Below are 12,047 nucleotides of genomic sequence, written 5' to 3' on the forward strand. Positions count from 1 at the left end.
AGCCGGGTGCAAGGCGAAACCTTGGAGAAAGTGGAAACTCGTAATGGACGCTACTTGGTTCCCTGAGCGAGATAATGCCGTCTCATTTGGAAATTTGACTCAGCTCGGGTACCGCAAAGCACCCCAAGTCCCACTCTTGCCGAACGATTGGGACGTGTATGCAAACAACCCGACGAGCCATCAGGTGGAATTTCCTCCTCCGCGTTACCCTGACCATTACGTCCACTGTCGAAGAGCTGCCTCGAAACAGATTCGGAGGGAGAATGAAGACATGATGCTCATCAGGGCGCCAGACCCTTGTTCCAAATGCAAAGTGGAACCTTGTACCACGGATTGCAGCTGTGCCTGCATTTGCCATGCGATTGAACACGCGTTGAAGTATCCGAAGAAGCGAACTCCGATGCAACTACCTCACAATACGCCGAGATTTGGAAAATTCATCCCAGCCGTGAGACTCAAGCAGAAACCAGGGCTTCAGAATTTGCATTCCACGGACGCTATTTTCCCCTACAGAAGTCTCAAATATCCGCCTCACCTTCCAGCACAACCTTGCAAGCCAGACTGTCTCGCTTTCACTGGGAGAAAGGAAACTTCGCCGTTTCAAAAACCGGACATCTGCACAGATTATGCTGGTGATATTCGGAGAGAGTAATAAATAAGTGAGTGGGTAACCGGCATCAAATTATAAATTACACAATGACGACGCAGCCACGGAATGTCAAAGCTGCGATATTAATATTCCGTAATTGTCTCATGGGTTTTTGGGACTACTTATCATGTAACAAGTACAAAAATAAAGCAAAATAAAGAATGCATTGGCCATATTTCGTGCACATTATAGTCATATTTTATCAGATATTTGATACCACTCACGTCCGGAAGTGCGAAATTGTCAAAAAAGGTATTAATTATATGCCACGTGGAGTAGTTACCTATATTTTACGTCATTGTAATTAATTGGCCGTGCCCTTGAACATCTTACACAAGAAACTTAGCGGAAAAGAACAAACGAAAATTGTCCCAGAATTTCTTATCAATCAAACAATTAATGCAACGTAAGTATTCGCATACCATTCGCAAAAATTGGCAAATTAACCAAAAATACTTTGCTACCTACGAATGACGCAAGGTTTCTCAGACAAATCAGGCTTGATAATTATGCACACGCCCTAAACTCCTGTGGTGAGAAGGTTGTCAATTTCATTTCAATTCTGCATATTTAAAACCACCCAGGCCAGACATTCACAGACTGCTTGGTCTGGCCGCCCTGGAACACTTACCACATTTGACAGTCGAGCGGTATGTATGATGCTAAACCATGGCCTAACGTCATCTCTCTCTCTCAACCGCCTCATCTCCCCCCGTCGCCCAAAATTCAAAAGTGCAATAAAACTTTTTGCCAACCTACAAAGTTCCCTTGTCACTCATTTTCTTGTACTCTTTCTTATGTATTCATGATGTGTCTCATTATGAAGTCGTCGAGCAAGAGATTGAAAGTCACACACTCGGAGAAAGTTTTATGGACTAAATGACCAAAAATTTCATTTCGCAATGAAACCGACCCAACACCTACCATCGCCACGGGGTTCCTCTCTCTCTCTCGACTCAGCAGACGCTCTCACTCACTCAAATATTTCGATTCACGAGAATTCCACGCATCAAGTCAAAAACTTCAAAGCCGTGCCGAAACAGGAAGAAAGTCTTTGACACTTATGGCGCACCGAGTATGAAATGAAATGAAACGGAGGTATGTAGTGCATGCCAAATACAAATTACTTTCACCACGTATCTACGTTACATACGGAGAAACTAATTTTCCATTCGTCAGCAGCGTTCCCCATAACTGGGCTTATTTGGGTTAAATGCAGACATCAAATGAAATCTGACTGTCAAACTACGCCTAAATTGAAATGTAGTACATTTATAACTTCAAGGCCACTTTTACCACCCAACCTTCAGTTTCTGATGACTAGTGCTGTCCTTTACCAACGATTTTTGCTTGATGCATGACTTCAAAAAAGTTAACAAACACACAAATGCTGCGGAAATGTGGAAATCGTATGTAGTATTATTAAAGTTTCGCAATTCTAATTTAATATTTTTGACGGGTTAATTTGAATTAGAATCATTCGGGTCAAACCTCGTGGGCGTTGGGGATGGAGGATGAAGCAATTGTGTGGGTGATCTCTGTATTTTGGTTGGTGAAGTTTTGAAATTTGAAACTGCTGAACGTGTCAGATTGATGTTTACTTACTTTACGTGTGCATTTCAAATCAAAGCCAAACTTGTTAAGCTACTAGATTCGTACATATGTACATAAATAACAATTCGACTGTGACTAACTCATTCCTGGATTTATGTTAGCAATTAACCTCTTAACGACGAAGTACATACATTTGTGTAGTTATTTTATTTTTCCGTTGACGACGAAATACACAAATGTGTGTACTGCAGAAATTTCCTTGACACCAAAATTTCTTTAAAAAAAGAATATTTCTTCGGTATTTTGTGGAAAACTCGATGGTGAAAAGTGGATTTTTTTCGATATTTTTCACCCAAAATTTTGGAATTTTCCCTATACCGACCAATGTTAAAAAATGTTTTTTTCGTATTTTTGGTCAAAAACTCGAATATTGCAAACTGGTGGAAAATTTTAATTGGTTGCTATCAGGTATAATTATGAAATCAAAATCGTACCGAAGGGAAATTTTATTTAAAAATCAGTAGTACGAAAGAGGTTAAGGTACCACAAGAGAGTTGGCAAGGAATTATACCACTCACTTTGATTGTAATTTTCTCAGAAATTATGGTAGGTAGAAATTTGGTTCAAATAGAAATTTTGTAAAAAATATACTGCTCTAAATTTTGGTAAATGCCCCCTTCTGCTGTTGCTTATACTTAAGTATTTATAGCCAAAATAGTATAAAGTGATGAAATTTTTTTAAAACGTCCTAGCGTCAAAACCATCCGGAGCACAAATGTGCGACGATTCCCATATCGTGCGAAATAGTTTTACATGGGGAGCATAATGGGTCTCATTTCCATATTGCCCTCCATACTTTTCGAAATAGTATTTCTACACTTGCCCCTCCCTATTATTTTATGTTTCTGAGGACAAAATGGTTCACATCTCATTACCCGACACAAATGAGCCCACAAACCGATTATACACCCTGCAGAAATATATAGTGACTCCAAATAACAACCAGTATGACCTCAAAGTCCTCCCCCTCCATCTCGGGGAGCTCTTAAAAATACCCCAATGCCCTTGTTTCTATGCAGAGCTGTACTTCATGTCTTGACTCATGTTCTCTAAAAAATCATGTTGCTAAGTCCATAAAAAATTGAAATATTCAACCTCTTGTGGTACCTTAAGGCGATATGTAAATACGTAGGAGGTGACGATAATTCATTTCTGAGTAGTATTTAGTTAGAAGTTTCTCCTACGTGCGTTGTTAATTAGTTGGGCGGTAAAGTTGGGGACAAACGTTAATATAAAGGATGTTGACAAATTGGTCGAGTGTTACAAATTAGAGGTGTTAAAGTAACAGCTTTATTACAGAGAATTTTGAATCTCTGGAAGAATGTGTTGAACCGCATGGTAATCTTAATTAATTAGTGGTATACGTAACATAAATTCTTGGTAATTAATACTACACCTCAGTGGCCGCGGAAGTGTGGGGACAGAGAGACAAGGTTCCCAGGGTTGTTCGATGCCCCGATCGTCTACCCATGTTATATAAACCCTTCCTCCCTTATCCTATAATGGCAATGTCCCCAGATGTCCCCACATCCGCGGCCACTGACTATTGTTTTACCAACTAAATAACATCTCTTCACATACATGTGCGATCACCTTTAACCACATTATAAAGTTGGAATGCTATAAATATCATTCATTCCTCTTATCGTTAGAGAAACAATTTCTCTTGTAGTTGACCATAATATTTTGCATTCAACACTTTATGTAAGTAGTTTTTGTTGGTTTTTGGTTAAATAATACACACTTCAATATTTCTCCTTTCAATCTTGATAAATTATCGAGAATAACGTTTCTATCGTCTTAATAAACCTAAACCTTACCCTCTCTTGTTGTTTTCCATCATACAATCTTGACAAGCGTAAATATTACACAATATTAAACCTTGGTTGAATAATTATGTATACCGGTAAATTAATGCCTTGAACCGATACCACCAGACCTCTAGAAATAAGTGGAACTATGTAACAACGTAGAAATAGCTCAAGTGAAATGAATAGGCAAACATTATTGACACGAATGTTTACATGCATCAAATGTATGCTTTATTCCCAATCGCGTGCTTATCAAATGCAAGTGCACTTGATGTTCAAAGCAAAATATTTAGACTGGTCTCGGCCATCTGCATGTTATATCGTGCACAAAAACGTAACATAATGCAAATGGAAACATGCAATCATTCCACGGACGGAATCACTTTTATGAGTGAAAGCTCCGATTTTTTGGGCTGGATGACACTACTAAAACTTACTGGTTACTACGATTCACTTCACGTGCAGCTAGCTCACTCAGTTGTAAAAGTTTTTGCAAGCATGCATTGGTGAAAACAATAGGAAATGCTGGATGGAATTGTTCCTAAACACCATACATACGTGAGATACAGCGTTAATTTACCTGTACGACTTGCAAATATTCAAGTTTTTATGCAAAATTGATCATAGTCAAGTGTTTTTTGTTTTTGCATGAGCCGAAATAATTCGCAGATTGGTAAAATGATACCAAGAATGCCAATAATTTTGAGGTAGGTGTTTATCTCGTGGTTCTGGTTTAACAAGACTTTTTTTCTAAATATTTATCCCCCTTGTTTTTCTCATAAAGTTTCATTTTAAGCTTTTACATACTCTGGTTGGTGCTAAAGTGTTGCTCAGCACTGAGCTCATTGAAGCGGATGAAAGCCTCTCTGCAATCCCTAAATTTTTGCGGCTAATCGTTAACCAGCATTTACTTTGATACTTTTGGGACTTTGGAGGGTTAGGTTCGCTCGCTCGGAGTGAAAGTGCTTTAAGCTGTCATCCAACAGTTTTAACCCGGCGAGAGGTGGATGAAAGTGGTGCGATGAAGTGGTTAAACGTGTAAAATCGTGTAAAAATGCGATTCTATGTACCAGCAAGGATACATCGGCAAACAGACACAAGTGTCCCTGAGGATTTGTTTATGTTGTCTTAAAACAAGAACCAATTTCCGATATGAGTGCGTCCTTACTTTTACCACTCGGTATATACTACACCTCACAAAGCGAGCTGGACCCTTCGCAAATTCAACAGAGACACATTTCTTATACGGAGCGTGTTGCTGAATCAGGTGAAAGTAAACTGTGTAAACATTTGTCATGTTTGCTCACCTCGCTATTTATTATTGGACAGATATTACGAGTCAGTGGCTGCGGAAGTGTGGGGATAGAGGGGCAATTTCCACACGGTTATCTATTCGATATCCACATTATCTTCCCATGTTATATAAACCCTTCCCTACTCTATCCTGCAATATTAATGTCCCCACTCCCTACATGTCCCTACGGCTTCCGCGGTATTGTTCTTGCGCTACCAACTAATCCTAAGTAACATCTCTTCACATGAGCGATCACCATTCAGTGGCCGCAGAAGGGTGGGTACAGAGGGGCAATGTTCCCAAGGTTATTCGATGTCCCCCATGTTGTATAAACCCCTCCTTATTCTATAATGTTACTGGGGCCCAGATATCCCCACGGCTTCCGCGGCCACTGATTATGACACGGTTTAACATCTAAAGGTATCTGTTGTATGTATGTATGTAAAGGTAAGCCAGACCCAGCCAGCGTATGTAATTTTCACTGGACAGAAATTGTGTCTGATCTTTTAAAAATTTTGAAAATCGAACAAGGATTCACTTTTATGTATGCATGAGAGTGAAACAGCGCATTGCTAACAGTTGTTGCACAACAGAGTTTCTCGTGACACACATTTTTCCTATTTCACTTTTTCTCTTTACAAATGTTGGGATTGTTCTGCATTCGCAAGATTAATGGAGTGCACAAGTTGACGTGTACAAACAGGCATGCACTCCTCTGATAGTTAACGATTGCATTGCATACTGAATAGAAAATAGAGCGACGAAAAACTTTTCCCGATATTACGTATCCCCCGGGTTGACATCTTGCACTATGAAGCGTAAAATTCTCTACAGTTATAAAAACAAGTTCAAAAACAAACGTTCCCGAGAAATTATTGGGGATTGTGCGAATTTAATTAAATTCGGCAGGATGGAGATGCAAAGTTGGGTGTCAATCAGGTGCCCATTCTTTACTTGAGAAGTCGTATAATCAATTTTGTTAGTTTTACAGGTTTAAGTTGGTATATTACACATAAACAAAATATTACTGACAATTATGCAAATAATCATCCAATTAAAAAAATATTTATTCGATATCCACCCCAAAGGTTAATTGAATTACGGCGGCGAATTTGACCTTTTTGGTGAATTCAGAGTTTAATTGTTTGTCTGTCTCTGCTCTAGTGTTAAGACCGCTTTATTCCTTCGTCACTCGCCTTTCTTGTTATTTCTTATTGTTCCGAAATCCTAAATGTCACTCGTCGTTGGTGCGGGGGAAAGTTCTGTAAGGGTTTTGCTCATTTGCAGCCCAGCAGACCAGTGAAGAAAAGATATCGAGACATAAACGGACCTTGCGACAGACAGAAAAATATTTCCCCATTTGTCCATTTGTGGTTCCACGCGTCCTTTGAAAATTAGCCAATGCAACTAATTGGATTACACATTAAGGTGAGAGATGAGTTATGTAGTTAGCACTGCGGTGAAAGTTGGTCGTGATAATGATTATGATTATACGGATGACGAGGACGGTTGGAAAACATCATTAGTTGGTTTCCCACCTTTCCATCGCGGTGTCTATTATACATATCCACCAGACAGTTTTATACATTTGGACACATTGACGGCGGAAGTTGGGGGGACATAGGGGGACATTAGCATTGTGGGATTGGAGATGGAGGGACTTTTACCCACATTTTTCCATAAAAATATGGTATCGAATTACGAATGTGCTTTTTCCACACAAAAAACCACTTACATTTCAAACCACACAAGGCAAAGATCCAATTTTGCCGAATTTCTGGGAAGCCCATGGCCCCCTGTCCCCTTCCTTCCGCCGCCACTGAACCTTCAAGTCGGCGAAATTTCCACGAAACCCTTCCAACTTGGTATTTACCTTCTGGAATTCTTATTAGTTCTTATTACTTTTACAACTAAAAATTCAAATGAACGCTTCAGAATGCAGAGATTACTTAGTTGAGAGAGACGACTGACTTGTATAAATTCTCTACCGGAGGAGGAACAGATAGATTGTTTGAATTGGGAGAAAGCTATAAGGACGGAAAATGTGGTGGCATGTTTGTCTCTCTCTAGTGAATAAAAAAGAAGAAGAAATGTTCAAGGAGAGAGAGAGAGGACTGCCACCCAACCATCATTGCTTTCTGACGCTGCTTCTTCTCTCGAGGAGAAGAAGTTCATTTCGCCAAGGAACAAGGAACAAAAGATTTGGAGAGAGTTAAACTACTGGGGCTCGATTGTGTTTGAGGGAGCGAAAGCAAGGATGGAGAGGAAAATTAATTAGCTCATTTGAATAAGCTCCAGAGCTTATGAAGTTTGTCTTCGGATTAATTAGCATCTTTTATCAGACTTCTCTTTACATAAATTCTATTGTGTTATTTTCTCCATTTCTTATTCTACTTGCTTTCTTTCTTGGGCACAAATCTGAGTAAATCTTCGGGGTGGGACTGCTCGCTACGTGCGTGGCGACACAATGACAACAATTCGTGGTTGATAATATGTTTCCGACGGGAACTGATTTTTGATATCACGTTGTGGCAGACTTCTCGCTTGTGTAATCTCCAAGTGGAATATAATCCATTAAAGTATACCATGTTTTAATTATCAAAGACGAGAAGTTCAGGGGATGGTGGTGACACGGCATAAGTCATTACGGGGTGATTTATAAATACTTGTGTATACACGACCTGGTGGAGATTCGATAAGTTTTTTGATCAGGGCAGGCTTTTTGTTTTAGATTAAGGTGAAAGTATATAAAATGCAAATTTGGCTGGTTTAATCTGCACCCTAAGTTTTATTTATTTGGACGTGGCGAAAATAGAATATGGAAAAAAGTCAGGGACACGTGTATACATTTTTACTTCCTGAAAATATATTTAGCCCATTGTTTTGATCATTTTAACCACGTTTGTCCAATCATTATTCTTCATTTACAGTTTCAAAATAGTTTCGCACCTATCTTCCATTATAGTTTTAAGGGTATGCCGGAACGTGCAGACGATGTGGGTTGAACCACGAAACGAAAGACAATGAAGGAAACAAAAGTTTTCTCATTTTCTCGTCCTGAATTTAATTGCTCGGTTGATTTTTAGGTGTCGCGTTACAATTTTCACCACCCACTCGGCCCAGGATGTAAACCTCCCGACAAATTAGACCCGTCAAATTCAAGGACAAAACTCTGCCCTGTCTGGGGCAGAAGTTTTAACTTTGCTGAGAGAACGAAATTTCCCTCAACCAAAACCGTTTTAACCTAAGGTTCAAATAATTGAAGGAAGGAAGGTGTGCGGTGCTAGCTAATCTAACCAGAATAATATGGTACGGAAATAAATCATGTGTACATCTACGCCGCATCATTGAAATGCTATATAATGCTTTGCAGTGTTTCGGGTGCAAGTAACCAATTGCGAGAAATAACGGGAAGAAAGTTGTTTCTTGCAGGTATTTTGACCTGCAAGAAATGGCGCTTATTTCTTGCACTTTCTCCCAGTTTCTTGCACCTTGCATTTCTTGCTTTGCAGTGCAAGAAATGTAACAAATCCGCAAGAAATGTAACAAATCCGCAAGAAATGTAACAAATCCGCACGAAATGTAACAAATCTGCACGAAATGTAACAAACCTGCCAGAAACGAAACACTGCTGTTTTGATTTAACAACAAGTTGTTCTTCATGTAAAGCCTGTGAGACGATTCAATAGAGCTGATTGATTTTGGAAAATACTTTGTGTGTAATAATTAAGTCAAAATATTTGATTTTGTTAATTGATATTCAGCTACAAATCTGTATTTCCTTCCACTGTGAACCAGCTTTGTAGTGAGATTGATTAAACAAGTTGGTGGTGTTTGGTTTGCTATAAAGTGTGCAAATCGAGACGCCACGCCGCTGTTCTTCTGCACTCAAGGACAAACCATGTTCCTAATCATTCCCACAATTTCGGAAGAGTTGTTTTACGTAAGTAAATAGTAGGTGCATTTCATGTGGTTTGGTTTCGCTCTGACATCACGACGAGATTTAGTGGGTAAAGACGGAGTTTGCCACAATTTACATTATGAGTCAAGTTATTTATCTTGTGTAAATTTGATAAATTGAAATTTGATCAGGACAGAATTGGTGAGTAAATTGGGCAAAATTCGAATGAAATAACAGTCCAAAGAGTAAATAAATACATAATTTTTCCTCGTCTGTGGTGTTTCCAAACTCCACTTCATCATAGTCAAGCCTCGTGTACGATGTGGTAACAACAGCCATATTTTTTTAAACCCTGCGAGACAGCTGGACGACGCTACATACATTTTTGAATGCCATTATTCAAAAGGATTACGTATGCATTAATATTTATGAGTTATCAAGAATAAACATTTCCTTCTACGGAGGGTGGGAATACATAATCTGCGGGCTAAGGTGGATGGATGGATGAGTGATTCTTAAAAATAAACAGTATTGCAGTACTGGTGCAAAAAATTTATAAATATATAAGCACTACTAAATATCCAGACGAATCTTGCTAAAAGATAAATATGTTGCAATCAATATTTTGTAATCAAGGCGTCATTACTCATTAATAATGTGGAGTTATCGTCATCGACGCAAATAAACTGTTGCAACGCGTGTAACTAATGGGTGAGACAGTGCCATTCATGCATCAAAATGAATACCATAATGTTTTTGCATGTCAAAAATCTTTTCATATTGACACGTTTGAACGTGTCTTCGAGATTTATGAGCTTTAACCTCATCCACACGGTTGTTGAGGTGTCCCTTGGAACTTACATTCGAAATTTTAAGTCTGTTTGTCGTTGTTTTCACGAGTTATCAGACTAACAGAAGGACAGACAGACGGACATCTGTAACGATCTTATAAACGGGTTTCACCCCTTAACACATCCTAAGGCTGACGTCTATTCTGCTATGTGAGGCAATGTGATACTGCATTTTGATCAGAGACGAATATGGGTCAGTTTTTTCCTCTCCAGTTTCATCTACACCTCTGTAACTCGAATGCACACGAAGAATGCATTACTAGTGACAAGAGCAACTTTCTTCTTCTGAATTTGATAGCCTAAGTAATAACTGTAACACTTGTTGGATCTACTGCGCTGTCAACTAATCCAATTGTTTTTTGACAGCACTACTTTACTCGGCTTTTTATGTACATCTCTCTTTGTCCAGTCTCAAGTGAAGTGAAGTGAGGCTGAGTGTACGATTGTGATGATTCGGGTTTTTCTAAGATTCATACACACAGAGTTAAGCCAAGAGTTAAGGTGTCACTCAGAATGGACGAGATATGGTCCACTTGGCCTTGAGGAGACACAATTTTTTGCCAATATTTGGAATTGGAGATGAGAGAGGAATTAATGTTATTTGTCATTTTTATTTACAGTGACGCAAAATCAGTAATGATGATTTCGTGTCAAGTTCTGAATGCAAAAATTGCTTCAATGCATCTCGTAAATAATAAATTTATCGATGCAGCAAATGCAAAAAGTTTTGACAACATTTTATTTCAGTTTTACAAAAAAGTTGCCTCATAATTTGTATAAATATCATTTGATATCACTTTTTGCATTTCGTAAACTTTTGAATGAATTAAACACGTAAAAGTGATTACAACATCATCACCATCATCAAATTATTGCCCAACATTTTATTTGAATGATGCACTAATTTATAATTGCAACTTTGCGAAATCTTTATAAAAATGGTTTCGTAAGTTAAAATTTTTTTTGCCTAATGAATGAAGGAGGCGATCATCGTGAATACGTGTACGTCAGGCATATTTATTTTGGTACTTTCTCTCCGAGAAAGTCTCTCACAAAGCCTTTCACTAAACGATCAATAAGTGAAGTTGAGATAAGAAGATAGCAACAAGAGGAGCGAGGAAGGGGCGTGGGAGGAGCGAGGGAGGAGTGTGGGATGACAAAATACCACAAAATGATATTTACTCGTTCTTGTACTAAGAAAGTCAGAAGAATTTGGCAAGAAATTACAAAATACACAAAGCAAGGCCAAGGCCAAAACAGTCGACGACGACGACGACGACGACGACGAGCAGTGTCTTGGGAGTTGAACCATTCATGCGAAAAGTCAGCTTGATATATGTATGCTCACTTCATGGCGAAATGCGAAATGCACTATTTTAGTTTCCGATTGCAACAACGACTCGGTTGCAACAACTCATTGTACATCCGCTTCATTATTGTTATGCACATACTAAATGTGTAAAACTGGGAGAAATATTTAGAGAATTTTGTAATGTTCCTCGATCCACGCAATAAGAGAACAAGTTCCGGGTGAGTTACTCGGTGTTAAAGAAAGATCGAATTTGTCTACATCGCTGCACATTTAATCTCCTCTGGTGGAAGTAATCTAGCAGAAATGTATGGATAAAGGCAGATTTTTCTATTGTATGTTATGTATCTGCATATGAGAGATTCGACGAGAAATGTGATATTGTTTGTATGTATGAATATATATGCTCAATCACAAGGGCTGCGGAAGCGGTGGGGGCATCTGGGGACATTAACATTGTGGGATAGGGGAGGGAGGGGTTTATATAACATGGGCAGATGATGGGGACATGGAATAATTGTGGGGACGTTGTCCCTCTGTCCCCATGCTTCCGCGGCCACTGTTCAACAACACAAAGAAAGAGAGCAACTTAAGACGGGTATTACTGTACAACTTGTA

This window comes from Folsomia candida, unplaced genomic scaffold (genome assembly GCF_002217175.1).
Source record: "Folsomia candida strain VU population unplaced genomic scaffold, ASM221717v1 Fcan01_Sc063, whole genome shotgun sequence".
Lineage (NCBI taxonomy): Eukaryota > Metazoa > Arthropoda > Collembola > Entomobryomorpha > Isotomidae > Folsomia > Folsomia candida.